Genomic DNA, 18,077 nt, shown 5'->3' with positions numbered 1-18,077 from the left:
TTTTGGGGTTTTGTTGTTCTCCCGCCCTGGCAGGGGGTCGGGCTAGAAGATCTACTAGGTCCCTTCCGACCCTTAATCTATGAAACTATGAAACCATCTAAATCATTGACTCCATGAGCTAACAGTTTAGTTACAGACCTTGGACCCAAAGCCAGGACCTGTTAGAGCTGGTTTAAGTTAGCATTTTGTTTCTACTGTCATATAGTAAGCCTCTACTATACTCGCATTTGCAACTAGAAAAGAAGGATGAAAAAAAAATCCATATAGCACTCATAAAACTGAAAATAAGATGGACACTGCTAAGGTGAGGTGGCTGCGAAGATAAAACCTTTTCACCTCTGGGATACAAATGTGAGTGCAGCTCATGATAAAATTAAATACATTTCATGGTCTCACCTTATTCCCTAGAGGAAGTTAATCCACAAAAACCTTGACACAGTTTATCACAGCCTGCAGCTTCTGCTTAGGAGAGACCAAGGACCAGAGTGTAAATCCATTCATATCCTGCCTAAAGAGGGTGGTGCCACCCGATCAGAGTGGTGCCTAGTCAGGGAATGCTGCTTCTGGCCTGCAGATGTGCACATCACCTTCTGTTCCCTTCACCTTCACAAGCCTGTTTTAACCAAGAAATGATGGCATGCATCTAACTTGCATACAGCATGTATTTACTCTCTGGTTGGTTTTGTGTTTCTTTTGAACCGCCAGTGAAAATGCACTCTAGTAGTTTAGAGGGTTAGGATTAGTATTACTCCTTTTCCCCTGCTGCAATGACAGTGTCACCAGTATAAATTCCTTGCAGGCATTTGCATCATTGCTGAGTCCATCCAGCCCTCTTCTTTCTTACGCCAGTCTAAGCCCAACTCCACTCAAGTCAACGGTGTCAAACCAGTATAAGAAGAGAATTGAACCTGGAAGGTTTGGTTAACTGCACTCCGAAATTGCTTTCGGGATAACATACTCAGCTACAACCTAAAGAGAATAAACTGTGCAGTTCCTGAGACTTCTGACTTCAAGGGTACGTGCATTCAAACCAAGGTCCTATGGGACTTGAGATTTCAAAGCATGACTTCTGTTTGAGGGAAAGGATACCACACTGGCAATCATGAAAGGCTAGGTGGACTCATTCATAATTTTATAGCATGAGCAAAAGGAATGTACCAAAGAGAGGAGATCATTTCACTCTTTGAGGCATCAGATCTTCATGGTACCAGGTATGATTTCCCTCAAGCTTTTCAGGGGGAAAAAAATCATTCCTAGAATAAGACTTGCCTTCATTTAAAAGTTCTGATGGTCCAGCTGGGCCCATCAGGAGTATTCAAAAAATGGCACCCTGACTGCTATAGCAGTGCTCCCCAAAACCCTTATATGAGATGCACTTAAACTGGCAAAAGTGCCCTTTTATTGGCATGGTTTATTTTGCTCGGGAAATTGCTTTATCATAGATTCTAGATAATAAGTCTCCATTAGAAGGATTTGCTGATATAAAATTCAACTGGTATAGCTATCTTGGCAAACACTTTTAAGTACAGACAAACCTTTAAAATTATGTTCATCCCCCTGTTAAAAAAAAAAAGAGAAGAAAAAGATGGTATCTCAAATTGGGAACCCAAATTTAGGTGACTTAATGTAGGCAAATGTAGGACTTAATCTCTCTTGTGGATGTTCCCCTTGGGGGAAAATGGGGTGATGAGGACTAATTATCTTGGCAAAATTATAGTTTCATAGGTTCATAGTTGGTTGGGTCGGAAGGGACCTGAGCAGATCATCGAGTCCGACCCCCTGCCATGGCAGGAAAGAGTACTGGGGTCAAATTACCCCATCAAGGTATACATCTAGCCTCCTCTTAAAGACCCCCAGGGTAGGAGCCTGCACCACCTCCCTTGGAAGTTGGTTCCAGATCCTAGCTGCCCTGACCATGAAGTAGCGCCTCCTGATGTCTAGTCTGAATTTACCTTCTGCCAGCTTGTGACCGTTGGTTCTTGTCACTCCTGGCAATGCTCGGGGGAACAGGGACTCCCCCAATGCCTGCTGGTCCCCTCTGACTAGTTTGTAACAGGCCACTAGATCCCCCCTCAGCCGTCTCTTGTGGAGGCTGAACAGGTTCAGGTCCCGCAACCTTTCCTCATAGGACCTACCCTGCTGTCCCTTGATCATACGAGCGGCCTCCTCTGGACCCTCTCGATGCTGTCCACATCCCTCTTGAAGTGCGGCGCCCAGAACTGGACGCAGTACTCCAGCTGTGACCTGACCAGTGCCGCATAGAGGGGGAGGATCACCTCCCTGGACCCGCTCGAGATGCATCTGTGGATGCATGACAAGGTGCGGTCGGCCTTCCTGACTGCAACCCCACACTGCCGGCCCATGTTCATCTTGGAGTTACCCCGTTGTCCAAGTCACTGACGAAGATGTTGAACAGTGCAGGCCCGAGGACCGAGCCCTGGGGGACCCCACTACCCACATCCCTCCAGGTCGAAAATGACCCATCCACCACCACTCTCTGGGTGCGGCCCTCCAGCCAGTTGGCGACCCAATCGACTGTGTGGGTGTCAACACCACAGCCCCCCAGTTTCCTAATGAGAATGGGGTGAGAGACAGTGTCGAAGGCCTTCCGAAAGTCCAGAAAGACTATGTCCACTGCTACCCCTGCAGCTAAGGATTTGATGACCTGGTCTTAGAAGGCCACCAGGTTTATGTTTTGCAATTTTTAGTGTCAGACTGTTACATTTGAATATCTTAAAAAATATGCTACTAAATTCAGCTTCAACATTCAGGGCTGTCTTGCTTCTCATATGAAATTCAGATCTTCCAAAGCTAAATTTTTTTTATAAAAGAAATGTAGCTTAAATTGCAGAAAGCTTAACTACAGCAACTCCTCCTCGCAGCTAATAGCCAGGAAACCTCTACCTTTCCCAGTTTTATATCCACATGAATTACATTTCATCACATAGCGATCGTTGGCAAGTTCCAGTCTGGTACCTTGTGGCAATATGAAGTTAATTCCATATTAGAAGAATCTGGGAGCATGGCAATGGGGTCTCTACCGTGCCCACTCTTTTATGAAACGTCCCCTGGTAAGGTGGAACCTGCTTACTGGTCACTTAAAGGCTTTGACACTTGCAAAGATCCTGTGCCTGCCTCAGATGACAAAAAGCGTGGAAATTCAATGCAGCTTGATTAAGGCTGTGATCTGAGAAAATTAAATTCTGCCTTCAATTATTGAAATGGCTGGTGGGTGCTGCTTGTTCCTCATTTCACATCTAGTCGTGAGAAGGGGCCCGGTGTCTGCTTCCGAAAATCTCCCTTAATGCATGGAACTTTTTAGGATTAAAGAAAACCCATCTCCTGTTTTAAATGAACAAGTGTGACCCCTTGCCTCCAATAACTTTGCACCTCCAGATACGAGCGGAGCACTTTAAAAAAATTGTTTCTGCTAGGACTTATTTTTCTGTAGTTGACATTGGCCGTTTGCTTCGCGTATGATGATAATTGCCGTCTTTGTATTACAATCACACCAGGACGCGCAATTATGTCAGTAAGGAGATTTTATTAAGGCTGACAGCCCCAATATTGGGGGAAAAAATATCCTGCTTATCACAAAGTAATCTCTCAGTGGCAACATGACAAGCCGTCGTTTTTCAACGGCCGGGGCTAGCAGCATCCTAAGGTGGCACAGGCAGTGTGCTGACGCTCACAGGTCTCGTATTTTGGAGGCATTGCCCAGATATTAGAGCTTTGTGGAACCTGTTGGCGTCACAAAGATGGAAACCCAGAGGTTTCCTTAAATCCCAGATCTCCTCCCAGGCCAAGGGGAGTCGCACTGAGCTATTTCCTTAGAGATTTTGAGATCACTTAAAGCCAAACTCAAGAGATGCAACCAAGTTTACACGCCTGTCTGCGGACTGTCACCAGTGATCGCCGCATCTTTGAGCATGGGCATATGTAAAATGAAGCCAGGGAGATGGTATGATATTATGTCTGCAACCAAGATAAATTCCCTTGAATTACACAAATAGTTATGAGCATAAATTGCCCTAGGATTTCTATGGTTTCCGATAGGATTATTATGCAGTCACCATATGCTTAGTTTGATTGAGCATGCTTTATTTCATCACAACTCTGCAGAGATTACACATCACCCTTTCTCTAGCCTTGTTTCTCTGTTCAGTACTCCTTCAAACAGCCATATATTACCCACTGGGATCTGTTTTCCCCTTTCAGCATGTTGTATCCACAGGGAGGTGAGCTGCCCTCTTAATGATCCCTGTTTTCAAAGGGTTCTGAGAGCATCAGCAAATTCCCTGTTAGTCCCTGGGATATTAATATTGCCCTCTGCAGAAATGTCTTCATTTTGGTAACCTCTTTTTACATAGTGTGCATAGTAATCCACATGTGACCCTACACAAATCCCTTAATGCAATGCTTACTGGAAAAAAAAATCCTCTCGTTTTATATCCAATACATCTACTTAGAGACCCTAGGATCTTCATTAGCTTCTAAAAAAACTGCTGAGAAACCTTTGCCAGAGATTGTAGAGTTTTATCCTCCATTAATCCCAGATCCGTTCTTGCTCCGTGAGTGATTTGTAGCATCTAAGCAATTACAGCTATGTTGCCTTTTTATATTTTGCCTTCAACTTTATTATCTTACTTTTCTCTGCACAGAAATGAGTAAGTTATTATGTGCCCACTGTCCCGGTCTATCACTATCGTTCTGAATTGTGTTGCTTCTGCTTTTGTGTATTTACACCCCTCCAATTTCAGCATTATCAGCATTTTTTGGTTCTCCCCTATGTTATTTCAAGTTATTAATACACAGCATGAACAAAGTCTGTAGTAAAACAGATCTTAGCTTTGTGTCATGAATCACCTCTATTGGTGTCAAACTTCTGCTCCCAAAAGCAGCATCCCCGTTGCCACAAAGTTACTTTGAGGCCTGAGTACATTTTCTGTAGGCTTTCCCTTTGGTTCTTTTCCCTCGTAAAAAAAATCTATTTTTCTGTGGCCAAGGGGACTTGCAGGACACCTCAATTCCCAGTGATAGGGAAGAAACATAGGAGCAGCAGCATTTGTGACCCAAATAGTAGATCACTAGAGCATCGTCCACTGGTTAGACAAACGCATGAAACTTTTCTAAATTTTCCCGGTATGGATTAAAGAGTTCTTCTGGTTTTTTATGTCGGTGCTAATTATGCCCATACCCCACGCTCAGGTGGAGGAGCTGTGCCAGGCTTTTGGACATACGTAAGGATAAAAGGAGGAGATATCATTTCTCGGGGCTGCCACCCAGCTACTACTTCAACCTAATGGACGGTGTATGCTCCACCGGTTTGGTGCTCTTGCTTCTTCGATAGGTGCGCCCTGCCCAGACAGAGCGATCCCCCTCCACATTGCATGGGCAGTGCATATACCTTCCCTGGTCTCCCTAATTCCTGCTCTGCCTGGCAAAGCAAAACCCTGCTGAGATGGCAGCAGAGTTTGGCATGGGCTATGCCAGCTCACTCCAGTCATGGCACACATCCAGGGAGGGCCAGCAGTTTACGTGAAGTGCATTGAACCACATTCATCCCAAGTGTAAATACAATTATATTGACCCAGGCTGCGCTTGCGCTGTGGATCCTATCCAAGGCTCTTTTTCGATAGGAATCTTTTGACTTGGGTCTAATTGGAGCTAGATCTTACTCTGGTGAATCCTAATGAAGGCCATAGTATTTCCCTAGAATACCTGGGATGACAACTGGACGCATGCAATCGACACTGCCTTTAAAGACAGAGCTTGAAAACCAGACCGCTTGCCTTTGGAGTAAGCCTTCAACAAGAAACCCCCTCTTAGTATTTTCTGACTTTACCTCTACCTCCAGATTCAGTCGCTTTTCCAATAACACTGTCAATCACAGCTTCTCTCACCAAATCGACACAGAGCGCTAACATGAGTCTACTCCCGCTATATAAAACAACTCTTAGGGGGAATACAATAGGGAATGCCTCGCATTAATCTCTTTTCAGTTATTTGACGACTTTCCGCTAACCTTTCATTCTGCCAGATTTAATTAAGTCAGTTGCTTTTCCCAGTATAACCCATTCCAGCAGACTTTTGAGGTTCCCTTGATTTCCTCATAAGGGAATGGGCCTATAAGATATATAGTTAGTGAGAAAGCCAGCAAAGCTATTTTCTCTAAGTGAAGTAATTCCCAACAATAAATAGTGGCCGACACAGATTTGCAGCAGTATATTTTGCTCATGGTCTACAGAGACAATGTGCTTTGGGTCCCCAAGGCTTGTGTTATGCTCCAAAATACCATAAACTTTAGCATCCAGAATCCTACCCCCTTTATTGCTTTATTAAATACAAGCTAGACAGAAAATATATATAGCTGCATATTAGATTGGATTAAGTGGATTAGAAATATTTCATTGATTTTATTTAAAAAATACAGAAGCGCATGCATTAAGGTAATCATTACAGTATTGTAATACAATCATTGTGTTATTGTGGGGGTGATAACTATATTAATGTGCATCTATTGGGATTTAAAAATTCTGAATTTTTTCAGCTACCTATGAAAAGTGGCGCTTTTGGCCATGGCAGTCCTATTTCCCTGTAAAAGTCAGGCAAAATATAAATTGCAGGCAGTATTATCAGTATTCATTGACCTCGATTTATCTTCTTCTTGATGCTCTTTCAAGCTGCCCCGCCCACAAAGCTGGACAAAGGGCAATTTTCCTAAAAGTGAATTATGAAGGATTTTTCCCCCCCCTTTTTTAATCAAACCTGATACACAAGAAAAAAAAATCAGGCTGATACAACTGTACGTCAGATTTACAAGGAAAGGAGCTGTAACAGCTAAACGGCTGAAAGCAGGGGAAGCAGGGAAACAGCATGTGGGGCTAATGGTGGATGGTTTTCAGGTTTCTGAATATGTTAAGGCATCCTTTCTGTTTATTAAATTGCTCTGGCAACATTTGACAGCAAAGGTTTTGCAGATTATGAGAATGCAATGGACATCACTAGGACCCCCCGCCCCCCAGCATGGCCCTTGGGGAATCATCAGGAAGTCATGCACCACAAAGCAGGATTTGCTTTGGAGAACTCCCTAGAAGGGCATAGGTTTTTTAGGACCATCTTTCTGTTTACCTTTCTCATGTGACCAGCATAGGTTTTTACTAACCCTCGGTGCCATGGTCGGAACAAGGCAAACGCCAGCTGTAGACACCATGAATGTAACTCCGACATACTTACCAAAGAGCATCTCTTGACAATGAGGGTTGCTGTGTGACCGCCTAGACACCAGACTTTGGCCGAGTATCTTGCTGTCCAGGGAGAGCTGAAAGTAATACAGTAAATCTAGAGAAATTGTTCCATTGTTCTATTTTCAAGTGCTTTTTTAAGATGGAGCAGGATCCTTGGGGCATAAAGCAAAATTGACATTGGCAGGAAGTGGTATCCTTTAGGCCCAAGTTGCTCTTTGCTTTTTGTGGAGGTCTCAAAGAAGGTCCTGAAACCATTGCACTGCATTCACCCTCCAAGTGGTGCCTAGGTGAGGAGTTGCTGCACGATGGTGGTTGTACGATGGTGGTGATGATCAAGCAACATTGTTACAGCCAGCAACCGATGCTACCTTAGGCTGCATCCACGTGAGCATTGACGTTTGGTTCCCCAGGGACAACTAGCGGCGGTGCACCTTGTGCCGCCACTAGCTGTACCCAGGGAACGCCTGTACCACGCACCCTTGGGCATGTGGCAGGTTACCCCGGGTAGAGTAGGTCTTCTTCTAGACCTCCACAAAAAGCAAAGAGCAGCCTTACTTGGAGGCCTCCCGGGGCTGCAACAGTGGCGATCCAGCCACTCAGAGCCTGCCAATCCTGCCACTCCACTTTTTATTTTTTGCACAGTTTTTTTTGCCCCCTGGATATACAGGGGTAAAAAACAAAAACAAAACCCACGGTGCTCCCTTGCAGTGTGGAGGACAGCTCAATGTGCAGTATGTGTGCCACAGACATGGCGCCACTTACCACACAGCTTGGCTTGTCTGGACACAGCCTTAGGGTCTTGTTTGGCCCCCATCCCTGCAATACCTCCATGCTTTGTGGTGCCTTGTAGTTCAAACGTTGTAGTTGTAACACCTTGTAGTTCAGTGGTTCTGTCTTTGCAACACTACTGCCAGGAGGAGAGAAGACTATTTCCCTTTATACCCAGGGAGTCTGTGCCAAAGCAACAATGAAAGAATGAAGTCTCTGGAGTCAACAACCCTAAGCCCAAGGTTAACTCTAGGGTGCTGACCAACTGGTCCAGGTACTGAATCAAATCATTACCACTATGTAACCTCATAATATTAAACCCTTTTTATAATAAACCCCATTTTCACCCATCCCAGCAGCGGGAGTTGATTTTTTTCATTTTTCGTTTTATGGACTAATCATAGAATCATAAAAAAATCTCCTATTGTAGAAAACACCCTTTTTTAGAAAGGCCTGGGGGCTTCGTTATAATGAGTTTGTCTCTTAAAGGTACACTAAAATTTACCTGTGACACAGACTTGTAATCGTACATCTCATGCACTGATAAATTATGTAGCCTAGAAACCCCAAGCCACACCACCTCATTGCAAATTTAAATTCATCTTTCTTCATGTGAGTCTCCTGTCTCGTGGTGTATATCCAATTTGTTGTTTTTCATCCTTGGTCCACGTGTAGGCCCTGGTACATTTTTAAATTGTAATATTTTATATTCTTCTACTTCTGGAATTATTTTGGAAAATCACACAACAGTTTGCTGGGTTCTTCTTTTTTAATTCATTTCATGTAACATTTGCACAACTGAAAAATGTTGGCTTTTTTCTAATCATATATCTTAAACTAGACTAGTTTAAAGGGCTAATACTTAGCTATATTTTAATCTAGGATCTTGCAATCCATTGGGTCTCAACAGTAAAGATTCCCCATGACTTTGATGGGACTCCATGCTTTAATTTTTAAAAGGCTATGAAAAAAAGCACCAGAAACAATGGCATCTCTTATTATTTTTCACATTCATAATTTGAAAACAGCCCAACCTTTTATTTTCAATTTGCTCCAGGCTTGGTGTTTCTTTTGCCAAGTTTCAGTCAAAAGACAAATTTTATGGCCATGTTATAAAGCCCCTGAAAATAGAAAATGCTGACACAAACTTAACTGTAGAGGCACAATTTAGAAAGTAGGTGCTTGTGTCAACTTTGAAGAATGAGATGAATTTAAAGGCGCTATTTAGGTATGAAAAAATCCTTTGGGTTTAACAGCTTCTGGTTTTCCATGCACTCTGGTGTTTGTCAGGCAGCCATGTGCAAGCAATGACGTTCCTATAAACTAAGCAAATTGAATTTAAAAAAAAAATACTTGACCTCCAGTGCCCACCCATTGCAACTCATAATACAGAGAAGTATCAAGTTGAACGGAACGTACTTCCCTATTAACCTTCTGTAAAGTGCACTTTAAAACATGTTGTTACCATTAGTGATGGTCACTTAAGGTCAGAACATGACATACTCTGGCAGGGGCATAGAGGCTTGATTGACTCATCTGTTTTGGTATTTTCTTGTAGGTCCTTTTCTTGCGCAGCAGTTCCAGGTTGATGTTTCTTTTATCTTCCCCAGGAGTGGAGTACTTCTCCTAACCTCCCCCCCCCCAGTTGACTTTAACCAACGACAGCACCAGCCCACTGTCAGATGCCCTACAGGTGTAATTCCACCTACTAGTAAGAAATGCGCCTGGAGGACATGGTTGGAGTACATTGCAGTCCACCCACCCTCCTCCAACACTCCTTTCACAGGCCCCATTATTTACTGCCTTAAACATTAGCAAAACTGAAGTCACTAGACTGGCTAAAAACTCATGAGGGTTTTTAATGTAATAAATACAGATTTAGGTTCTTGTGATTTGCGGTTCTCACTTTTGAGGCTGTAGAGGTCATCACGTTTTCCCTGCAGCCGTAAGGGTCAGATGCTTGCCTTTCTGCAGGATGACTCCCACATAATCACCTTATTCCCAATTCTGGACTTTCCAGATATCACAAGTCTCGTGAAATCAGAAGTGTTGGCAACACTACGCCCCTGCCATGCCTTCTTTACTGGGGAGTGCAAGGAGGGAAGGTATAGGAGCCCTCAGAGCTGTTTCTTAGTCTACAGGGGTACATATACCTAGTGTATAAACCACTACTTCTGTACCAGGTGAGCCGCACAAAAATAACTCTACTCGGTTGTGCCCAACATTATTCGGAGGCCAGCTACAGACAGAGTCCAGTAAGGTTTCCCTCTGGTACGAATTTTATTTTTTATAACTTTTTAGAAGTTTTGTGTTGAAGAGATTGATAGTATTGTCATTTTTACCTTTGAAAAAGTCTTAAAATTCTTCCTCATGCTATAGCCATCAGAGTTCACATAACAATAAAATATCATATAACCAACAGTGCAATAAGAGTTTTCCTTTCAGAAATAACCACTCAAGGATTTCTTAAGTGTTAAATACCTTGCATAAGGCTTTAGTCACATTTATATTTAGGTATTGGCACCCATCCCTTGAAAAGCTGAAAGAGAAAGAAACAGTCAAATATCTGCTAATTCAAGAGGTGGGTTGTTTTTTTTAAAGAACGTATATACAAATCACAGCACTTCAGAATATTCAGTTAAAATGTAAGGATCTAGGAAGAAAACAAACATGTGGCATATGAAGTCTGAGATCTTGCTTGCTTCACGTGTTTCAGACATGGAGAACAGGGAGCATGAAACCAGCTAAATGAAAGTCTATGTCATGATGGCTGGTCATGATGAAAGGCGTTTATTGAAGGTCAACTCTCAGAATCCCAGCAGCACTGAAACGAGAGCTTGGCAGGGGTGTGGGGGAGGCTTTGGGACTTGCACTGTTTCGGGAAATCCAGACCTACAATGTTACAGTATTTAGATTTATGCAAGGTTTCTTCTGATGTAGCATTGTGGGTGGAAACCTTCTCTGCTTCAGCCAGTGAGTCAGAGCACGCATTAGGATTGATGATGTGAATTGCTGCGAAATAAATATTTGGTTTCCCTCGTCCTGTGTGAGGCATGCTAGGAATTAGTACTTTAAGGCAGAAACTTACCCACGTGCTGAGAACCAGCACAAGAGGGCATCTGCTGCTCTTAAGTCCCGTTCATGAAGGCTTGGGTGGGAGTTTAAGTGGGGTGCGTCCGCACAGGAATGAATTTCACCTTTTGCAAGTAAGTAGAGAAAGTTTCCTATTTCAGGCTGGTGTGTATATGCCAGCTTTTCACATCACTTACCAGAAGTGAAATATCACCTCTTTGAAGAACATTGTAATTCAATTGCAATGAGTAACACAGCAGGGTAGAGAAGTCTGGTTTGGTTAATACTTAGAAGAGTGGAGCAGGGGAGGGGAGAGAATATTTTACTTTTCTGAAGACAGGAGATGTAATGCACGTCCTGCAGAGGTCTTGTCCTAGCCCCCTAGAGAGTTGGGGGGTGGAGAGGGAGACACCGAGCGTCACCCTGCAAGTACAGAATTTTTAAGGAATTAAAAATAAAGCCTTGCTACTGTAACTAAGTCCCACCTAGTGCAGTGTTTTACCCTCCTTTTACTCAAAGGTTGCAGGAAGCAGCATAGGCTGGTGAAGGGAAGAGTTTGGAGGAAACCTCAAGAAGTCAGGCATCATAGCGTCATGAAGGTTAAGGCCAAAGAGGACCGTTAAGTCAGGTGTCCGCTTCCTTGTATTTCATAGGCTGTCGTGTCACCCTCTTTTCACACACCCAAACTAGTTAGGTTGAAGCATGTTAGTCCTCAAGAGACTAAACTGCGTCACAGAGAATGAGGAAATGAAGGTGTCTCCAATGTCTCCAATGTCCAAAAGCCCAACAGTGGCATGGAACTGCATAGATAAGATGTGCCTAGACAATCCCAGCAAATGCACAATGTCCGTACTAGAGAGGAAGGCAAAAAATTTGCCCCACAAGTCAGTGAGGGATTATGTGGCCTGGCTTGGAGAAGTTAAGTTCTACCATGTATCCCGTTCAGTTTCAGAGGCATGGAGTCCTGCAGTGTCATGTACATGTGGTGGCATGAAATACGTGCCGTATTTCTGATAGCTGGACTACACGTACAGGATCTTGATACCGCTGTTGCCTTGGCTACCAACAGACTTTTTAGTTCAGACAGTGGCATAGGGCAGTGATGCTGAGCCTCCCCGCCCTACAGGCCAGACAAGTGATGCAGAGTTGGTCTGTGATCCAGATCTAGCATGGGGTCGGCACGCAAGGGAGCAGTTGTAGAGTTAATTACTACAGCTCTGGAAATTAATGCTTCCCCTGTTCTCCGACAGCCAACGTTCCAGACCCATGGGAAACCCCGTGGGTGACATGGATGTAAGGACGACACAGCCCCATGGGCCAGATATGATCTGTGAGCCAGAGCTTGAGCACCACTGACATGAGGTGTAAGCTTCATAGATCCCATGTTTGATCCTCCCTAGTGACAACCCAGGTAGGGAAGTGCTATTTCATTTGGCTCAAAAAGCACAAGTCCAGATTTGCCAAAAGGTCCGGCTCCCACAACACAGGCAAGTTTTCAAAAGCACTTGGCTGCTAACTGCAGCGACCAGATTTTGAAATTCACTCCTCCCACCAGCTCAATGAGAAGACAATGGAAGTGGCTGGGTGCTCTGATCATCTTTGGAAATTTGCCACCTTCATTTTGCTTCCGGAATAAGAGCGAAGCCCTTCTGGCAATCTAGCCACATACCTAGTCTAAGTGGGAAGTGTTATGTGCTGAGCTCTTCTGAGAAATCTGTTCCCATGAGCTTTGTTTAAATGATGGATAATTAGATCTTTTACAGAAACTGGTTCAACTTCAGAGAGACAACTTTCTTAAAATCTGATGTTCCTGGCCCAAGTGCAATATTTATTACCAAAATATTGATAAAAAAAAGCAAATTTCACCTTTTCATCGGCCTGAAAAGAAATGGCTTAAAAGCTAGGTAAGAAAAAATACACCAGTTGTGGTCCCATTGGCATTTGATACTACTGCCGTACTGTGGGGCAGGTGAAAAACCCCACAAATATGAGAACAAAAGATGTAAGGGTAGCGGTGGAACACAGTAAGACTTTTTAACGGCTATAAATTTTCCATCTCTTTTTTCCAGTAGATTCCTACTCAATATATCCTGCAGCAACACCCTTGTAACCTTCTGTTGCTATAACAGACATAATTCTAAATACATCAAGTCATCCACTCCTAGGAAACTGGTAATTAATTGGCAAATATTTGTACAGTGCTTTGAAAATGTAGGTCCAAATTTTGCAAACCCTTTGTCCACAAATGGGGCTTAATTTAATCACATAATTACTTCATTTCTGGACTTTGACATACACAGTTACCCAATTTGTATGTGATTTATAGTAATTGCATGCATAAATTGGAAACACACTTGGGTGTGTGTCTATAAAAATATTGTGCATGAGCTTTTGAAAATTGAGACTGGAAATCACATTATTATTTTGTTTTAAAAGGGCTTAACTCCTATAGAGAACCTCTTTCTAAGTGTATTTTACACACGTTTATAGCCTCTCACAGCAGTTACTTGTTCTACTCGAGTCAGGTTCTTGGAAAAGGAATCTTTCATGCCCATGTGTATCTTGATGGAGATAGCCACGTATAATAACTGTAATCTTCTCCAGGTCACAGATTCCTTTGTTTTTGGCTTTGTAGCACGTCAGCTCAGGGATATTGATTTGTGTTGAGGAAAGAGGTCATAATACATGAAACCGCTTCCCTTAAACCCTAGTCACATGAACATGGAGTGATTTTTGGACAAAAAGGGTTCCCCCCTCCCAAGGTGTTTATATGTAAAGAGCAGAAGAAAATCTGAATTTTCACTATTCCTCTAGAGACAAACTTTATATGGTCCACAGGCATCTGACTATGATTCACTAAACAGGAATCCACATTTGTCATGTAACAAGTAAGAGAAGCCCCAGAAGGTTTATAGTAATTAGCATGAAGCATTTCGTATATTCATTTTGAAGCTGATGGGAAATTGTACTTTCTCATCTCAGTGGTGCTGTGGGTTGCTCCTGATGCACTGTGAAATCTCCCAGTTTCAGAAGGCAAGCGTGCGCAGTGCTCCATTAAATTCCTACCTGACTCCTCAAACAGGGGATGGGACTTCAAAACAAGCTAGGACTTCTGTGGGATGATAGCCCAAATGCTGACCCCTGCAACCCCATTGAATGCAGCATTTATATACATTTTAATTTCAAACATCTAAGTGGGCTCACTGAAGTCAACAGGAGCTCCCTTGGCTATCAGTAAGTACAGCCAATACTGGTCTTCCCGTCTTCTCGCTATTAAATGACCATTTTTTCTCTATAAAGAGTCCTAAATATATTATACCATCCCAATTCCTGGAGTCCCTCGCTGACTTTAACAGCTCTAAAACTGGCCTAGAATTAGAGTTTTGGCTGCTAAGGCTCTCTGGATTTGGATCAGGATTGAGAATGGGGTTAGAGCCATGCAATTAGGCACTTTGTGTTAGGGTTAAGACAGTAGCTAGAAGGGCTCTCCAGGCTAGGGTTGTCCTGAAGCTGCTACAGATCCCTGTTTTAGGGATGCAGTTCTTAGGCCTCAGAGAGGTAGAGTAAGTGGTGGGGCTGGTATGTCAACCTCATGTTTCAAAGGTAGTGGCTAACTGGCTCTGGAGCCAAGGTTTGGGTTGGGGTTAGCGTCGTCAGGTAGAGCTGCTAAGGCTCACCAAGCTAGGATTAGGGGTGTGGAAGACAGGGGAGGCTGGGCTATGATTAGGAATGTAGCTACTAGGGCTGTGTGCACTCGGTTTAGAGGTGGACCTGGTAGGTCTTCCCAGGCTTGGGGTCACAGAGCTAGTGTTAGGGGTCAGGGCTGGAGGTGAAAAATTAGGCTCCACCACTTTCCTCAAGGCTGACTGCTAAGACTACCATTATTTCAACTTCTGTATTGTATTTCTGCCTTTCTGAAGATCCCCTTCCCTTGTTTTTGTCTCTGCTTCTATTTTACTTTCCCTGTATTTCTTCCATGTCGAAAATTCTCTCTCAGTGAGTGGGGTTAGTTGACAACACACTCCTAAATTAGTTCCTTTGCTACTTATTTTTCGTGCTTTGACTTTGTATTATATTTAATTGGTTTATTCTTTATTATGTTTTCCCTTACTTTCACATAAGGTTTTATGTTATGGGGGGGGTTATTACAGTGCACTTAGATATTTCACAACAGGGACCTTCCCAAATAATTTTTTTAAAAAGCTGTACCATAACTCTCAAGTTAGCAAGGATGGACTTGGGATATCCAAAGGAGCAGTGGTTCAATGGCAACAGCTTCCTAAGTGAGACTTTGCAGTCCTTTCCGTAGTCTTCTGTTAGAATATTTTCTTTACTTCTGAAAAGGGATTTTAAAATAACTTTCAGCATAAAAAAAAAAGAAGGAAACAAAGTAAAGCAGAAAAGAACTATGGGAGCTTTGCTGAAGTGAGCCCATAATGACAAAGCACCATAGAGCTCTGCTGTGACCTTATGCAAGGTCAGTAGTTCATTCTTGGAGTTAGATGAAAGTTTGCATAACAGTGTCATGAGTTTCAGAATTGCTTTTGACATAGAAACCAAACTGCCTTTGCAGTGCCCTACCTGGAGGCAAGACGATGAGACAAGAGCAGTGAGTGACTCTGACAGTCCCAGGTTGTTCCGCTCGATAAACCTGTAGGTGGTAACCTCTAAGCCCAGCGACTAGAAAGAGGTCAGTTTGCAAACAAGGTAAAATAGAAGACTGCAAAGTTTTAAAAAAAATCCCACAGATGAAGAATGTTTTATCGCCCCGCTCTTTGATGGAAAGGAAGGAACATTTTTCTTCTGCTGTGGTTACTGAGGCACTGAAGCCTTGATAATAATGTGCGACAGCTATACCATCAAATAAGAAAAACTTTAAATTACTGGCTTCACATCTCACATCAGTGATGAACATTAGAGGTGGTTTCACTATTTAAGTGCATTATTGGCGTGTAGTTTGTAATACAGACTTCCAGCTTATTTTTCTAATTTACTTCGAAGCTGATTGCCAGCATTATGTGGAAAATCTCTTTTCTGCCCTCCTCCCTCTTCCGCATTTTAAAGCTAACTCATTGTAGGAACACTTGGGCTGTTTACAAACCCTAATATCGGTAACATAAATTCTCTCTAGAGAGACAGAGAAATTAATAATAAATAAATAGAGATTTCATTCATTAATAATGGTGATGCAGGCCCTTCCATCCTTAGGATATCAAAATGCTTTATAAACATTAATGGATTATGCATGGAAAATAGGTTGTATTCTCCTTAGAGATAGGAGAACTAAAGCTTCACCATACTCTGCTGGTCCACAGTCCTCTGCCTTGCCCAGTTGCTCCTTTGGTAACAAGAGATCTCATCTGAAGCACTATGGAATTACATGAACCTGCTATAGCTTCCATCATAGTTTCCAGTTACAATGGGCTGGTGAAACCTGGTGTGTGGTGTCTTGTACAGTTACACCCAGCAGAAAGTTAATACTGGTCATTGAAAAGAGCCAGAGTTGAGATAAGGCTGAAATTCTGGCCTCCAATTAATACCGGCGAGGAAGAGAGAGTAAGATTGGTTACAGTATTACAACGGTATCTGAATAGGGACAAAGAAACCGTGACCTAATTCTCACCAGAAACCCCTTTTTCTTAGAATTGAAGCAGCTACATCCAGCATCCGGAGGTGAAAGCTATACAGAGTTTCTGCTCCTTTGCACCACAAAAGCATGGGTTGAGTTCTACCAATGCCAGCTGTTCTGGCGACAACCATCTGACCCATTCAGTTCACTTCCTTTGTCTCCCCTCCCCTTCTTTGTCCCGATAGTCTAAGCTCTGTACAAGGTAGCTCCTGGGGAACACCCGGCCTTTATGACCTTTCACTCCCTTCGTCCTTCCCTTGACTTCTCCCAAGTCATCAGCAGTCAGTTGCCTTGTGTCTCCATTTACATCTTTGTAGTCTCTTGTACCTTGAGCAAGTCCATCATGGCCTCCATCCTTTCCTCCTTGCCATGGGCAACTGGTGCCACCTTAGTTGGGGAGGCACGTGCACCCCGCCTCAGCGACCAGTCAGCAACTGGGGGGTCCCCCATGGCCAATCTTGCCAATTTGGGGGGTCCCCCCCTCCCGCAGCCAATCTTGCCAACCAGGGGGGAGGTCCAAAAGGCTTTGCCATTGCAGCATCTTTCCCAGCACTGCAGAGAGGCAAGCTGAGGCTTAGCTTTGCTTTGCTTCGCAGTCGCACTGCTTCTGCCTGGGTGGGCTCCTCAATCTCTGCACGCGATTTATGTTGTACATGCTTCAGGGCAAGAACCTTGTTTTCATAACTACCTAAAAAATGCTTTACATGTGATTAGCACTCTGTATATAAACATTAATAATGCACTGTGCAGGTCTAAAATGAAGATTTATCACTACGTTCAATGCTAAAGGTGAGGAGGCTTGTCTCAGTTCAGACAAGTATTCATAAATGCAGCTGACTCCCAGGGATTTTGTGTGCATTGAGGGTCAGGTCCAATTTCTGTCCTGTTCTATTCAGGTTCTTATATCAAGCTTATAGCTGTAAAATCTAAGTTCCCTTCAGCAGTCTATTAAGTGCATTATGTCTGATACACGAGGCTTGCCATTTAAGAGTACTCTTTGAACCAAATTGTTTGGTACATCCAGAAAGTTGAAGTTAATTTACTGTTAATTACCTCTGACTGTTGTGAATCTCAGCTATTCTCTGTATCAAACCTTCTGTGACTGAGTATCAGAACACTTTGTGAATAGCAAATCAGCTTCCCTGTGCTGGCTGGAACATGAGGACGTGGGCTTGTGAAAGGTTTTGACATCCCGTTTGGATTTTAGCTTTTGGCAATATTTCGAGTGCACAACATTTCACCATTTGACAAAAAGCAAAAAGCTAAATATGTTTGGGTTTCAAGCAACTAACTGCTAAACATTTTTTTCAGCCAAAAGCTGCTTAACAAAAAAAAAAAAAAAAAAAAAACCCCTCTCCCCC

The 18,077-nt window shown here is 43.1% G+C and overlaps 1 protein-coding gene across 1 annotated transcript in view; it reads left to right on the top strand.

The window, feature by feature from the left end:
- Positions 1-18,077, top strand: part of CDH4 (cadherin 4) — an 806,448-nt gene that overhangs the window by 723,155 nt on the left and 65,216 nt on the right. The window lies entirely within an intron of this gene.

Source organism: Gavialis gangeticus, unplaced genomic scaffold (assembly GCF_001723915.1).
Source record: "Gavialis gangeticus isolate Ggan-Ray unplaced genomic scaffold, GavGan_comp1, whole genome shotgun sequence".
In the NCBI taxonomy this organism is placed as follows: domain Eukaryota; kingdom Metazoa; phylum Chordata; order Crocodylia; family Gavialidae; genus Gavialis; species Gavialis gangeticus.
Note: the sequence above shows the minus strand (reverse complement) of the source record. Positions and strands in the feature narration are given on the sequence as shown.